Source organism: Arachis hypogaea, chromosome 18, assembly GCF_003086295.3.
Source record: "Arachis hypogaea cultivar Tifrunner chromosome 18, arahy.Tifrunner.gnm2.J5K5, whole genome shotgun sequence".
Lineage (NCBI taxonomy): Eukaryota > Viridiplantae > Streptophyta > Magnoliopsida > Fabales > Fabaceae > Arachis > Arachis hypogaea.
The window spans coordinates 63,631,245-63,635,087 of NC_092053.1; the positions used below are offsets into that span (position 1 = coordinate 63,631,245).

The 3,843-nt window shown below is 34.5% G+C and overlaps 1 non-coding gene across 1 annotated transcript; it reads left to right on the plus strand.

Moving 5' to 3' along the window:
- Positions 1–1,473: 1,473 nt before the first annotated feature.
- Positions 1,474–1,581, plus strand: LOC112774653 (small nucleolar RNA R71). The gene has a single exon (XR_003189127.1). It is a non-coding gene; the product is annotated as a small nucleolar RNA R71 (small nucleolar RNA).
- The last annotated feature ends 2,262 nt before the right edge of the window (positions 1,582–3,843 follow it).

Sequence of the window (3,843 nt, forward strand, 5' to 3'; positions counted from 1 at the left end):
GTCCTCATTCAATTGAAGGACTAGTTCACCTCTGTCAACATCAATCACAGCTCTTGCTATGGCTAGGAAGGGTCTTCCAAGGATGATGGATTCATCCTCATCCTTCCCAGTATCTAGGATTATGAAATCAGTAGGGATGTAAAGGCCTTCAACCTTTACTAATATGTCCTCTACTTGACCATAAGCCTGTTTTCTGGAATTGTCTGCCATCTCTAATGAGATTTTAGTAGCTTATACCTCAAAGATTCCCAGTTTCTCCATTACAGAGAGTGGCATGAGGTTTATTCTGACCTAAGGTCACATAGAGCCTTCTCAAAGGTCATGGAGCCTATGGTACAAGGTATTAAGAACTTTCCCGGATCCTGTTTCTTCTGAGGCAATCTCAGTTGATCCAATGCATTTAGTTCATTAGTGAACAGGGGAGGTTCATCTCCCCAAGTCTCACTACCAAATAAATTGGCATTCAGCTTCATGATTGCACCAAGGAACTTGGCAACTTGCTCTTCAGTAACATCCTCATTCTCTTCAGAAGAAGAATACTCATCAGAGCTCATGAAGGGCGTAAGGAGGTTTAATGGAAGATCTATGGTCTCTAGATGAGCCTCAGAGTCCTTTGGTTCCTCAAAGGGAAACTCCTTGTTGATCACTGGACGTCCCAGGAGGTCTTCCTCCTTGGGATTCACGTCCTCCCCTTCCTCGGATTCGGCCATGATGGTTATATCAATGGCCTTGCACTCTCCTTTTGGATTTTCTTTTCTATTGCTTGGGAGAGCATTAGGAGGGGTTTCAGTGATCTTCTTACTCAGCTGGCCCACTTGTGCCTCCAAATTTCTAATGGAGGACCTTGTTTCATTCATGAAACTCAGAGTGGCCTTAGATAGATCAGAGACTAAGTTTGCTAAATTAGAGGTATTTTGTTCAGAGTTCTCTGTCTGTTGCTGAGTGGATGATGGAAAAGGCTTGCTATTGCTAAACCTGTTTCTTCCACCATTATTAAAGCCTTGTTGAGGCTTTTGTTGATCCTTCCATGAGAGATTTGGGTGATTTCTCCATGAGGGATTATAGGTGTTTCCATAGGGTTCACCCATGTAATTTACCTCTGTAATTACAGGATTCTCAGGATCATAAACTTCCTCTTCAGAAGATGCCTCTTGAGTACTGTTGGATGCAGCTTGCATTCCATTCAGACTCTGAGAAATCATATTGACTTGCTGAGTCAATATTTTATTCTGAGTCAATATGGCATTCAGAGTATCAATTTCAAGAACTCTCTTCTTCTAAGGCGTCCCATTACTCACAGGATTCCTCTCAGAAGTGTACATGAACTGGTTTATTACCAACCATGTCAATGAATTCTTGAGCTTCTGCAGGCGTTTTCTTTAGGTGAATGGATCCATCTGCAGAAGTATCCAATGACATCTTAGCTAATTCAGACAGACCATCATAGAATATATCTAGGATGGTCCATTCTGAAAGCATGTCAGAAGGACACTTTTTGGTCAGTTCCTTGTATCTCTCCCAAGCTTCATAGAGGGATTCACCTTCTTTCTGTCTGAAGGTTTGAACATCCACTCTAAGCTTACTCAGCTTTTGAGGAGGAAAGAACTTGGCTAAGAAAGCCTTGACCAGCTTATCCCAAGAGTTCAGGCTATCCTTAGGTTGAGAGTCCAACCATATTCTAGCTCTGTCTCTTACAGCAAAAGGGAAAAGCATGAGCCTGTAGACTTCAGGATCTACTCCATTAGTCTTAACAGTATCACATATCTGCAAGAATTCAGTTAAGAACTGAAAAGGATCTTCAGATGGAAGTCCATGTAACTTGCAGTTCTGCTGCATCAGAGAAACTAATTGAGGTTTCAGCTCAAAATTGTTTGCTCCAATGGTAGGGATAGAGATGCTTCTTCCATGTAAATTGAAATTTGGTGCAGTAAAGTCACCGAGCATCCTCCTTGCATTATTATTATTTTCGGCTGCCATATCCTCTTCTTGTTTGAAAATTCCTGTAAGGTTGTCTCTGGATTGTTGTATTTTAGCTTCTCTTAGTTTCCTTTTCAGAGTCCTTTCAGGTTCAGGATCTGCTTCAACAAGGATGTTCTTGCCCTTGCTCCTGCTCATATGACAAATAAGGGAATAACAAAGAAAATATGGAATCCTCTATGTCACAGTATAGAGATTCCTTTGTGTGAGTAGAAGAAGAAAAGAATGTAATGTAAAGAAAGAGAAGGGAGGAGAATCCAAACACAAGGGTGAGGGGAGCAGAGATATGAGATGAAGAGAAGTGTTAGTAAGTAATAAATAAATAGAAGGAGATGGGAGAGAGGGAATTTCAAAAAAATAAAAATAAAAATTTAAAGTTAAATTTCGAAAATAGTTTTTTTTTTTTTTGAAAAAGGTTAGTAGTTTTCGAAAATTAGGAATGAAATAAAATTAAAATCAAAAATTGAAATAATTAGTTAATTAAAAAGAAATTTTGAAAAAGAGGGAAGGGATTTTCGAAAATTAGAAAGGGATAGTTAGTTAGGTGGTTTTGAAAGAGATAAGAAACAAACAAAAAGTTAATTAGTTAGTTGAAACAAATTTTGAAAATCAAATTTTAAAAGATAAGAAGATAAAAAGTTAGAAAAGATATTTGAAAAAAATAAGATAAAAAGATATTTTTGAAAAGATATGATTGAAATTAGTTTTGAAAAAGATTTGATTTTTAAAATCACAATTAATGACTTGATTCACAAGAAATCACAAGATATGATTCTAGAACTTAAAGTTTGAATCTTTCTTAACAAGTAAGTAACAAACTTGAAATTTTTGAATTAAAACATTAATTGTTGATGATATTTTCGATAATTATGAGATAAAATTAAGAAAAAGATTTTTGAAAAATATTTTTAAAATTTTCGAAATAAATAAGAAAAATGAAAAAGATTTAATTTTTGAAAAAGATTTTGAAAAAGATAGGATTTTCAATTTGAAAATTCGATTTGACTCATAAGAAACAATTGAATTTTTAAAAAATTTTTGAAAAAGTCAATCCAAATTTTCGAAATTTATGAGAGAAAGAAAAGGAAAGATATTTTTTTGAATTTTTAATGATGAGAGAGAAAAACATGAAAAATGATGCAATGCCTGAAAATTTTGGATCTAAACATGTGATGCATGCAAGAACATTATGACTGTCAAGATGAACACCAAGAACACTATGAATGTCAAGATGAACATCAAGAACTTATTTTTGAAAAATTTTTTATGAAAGAAAAACATGCAAGACACCAAACAAGAATGCATATGAAAAACAAGAAAAGACACAAAATAAGAAAATATGAAGATCAAACAAGAAGACTGGCCAAGAACAACTTGAAGATCATGAAGAACACTATGAATGCATGAATTTTCGAAAAAATGCATAAAGAATTTTTAGAAAAAACGCAATTGACACCAAACTTAAAAATTGACTCAAGACTCAAACAAACAACATAAAATATTTTTGATTTAATGATTTTATGATTTTTTTGTATTTTCTTTTAAATTTTTTTCGAAAAACATATAGGAAAAAGAAAATAAGAAATTCAAAATTTTTAATAAGAATTCCAAGAATCTTTCAATGTTAGCCTAAAGCTCCAATCCAAGGGTTAGACATGGCTCACTAGCCAGCCAAGCTTTAGAAGATACAAAGCAGGCATATAACAGCTGATACTTCATCCAACTGAATACATGCCTTTTATGTTGACAAGTGGAATCCTAAATCCAAAAGAATTTGGATATGGCTTTACAGCCAACCAGGCTTCAACATGTTACCATAAAACTCTAGAATTTATTCTTAAAAATTTTGAATAATTTTCGAAAACA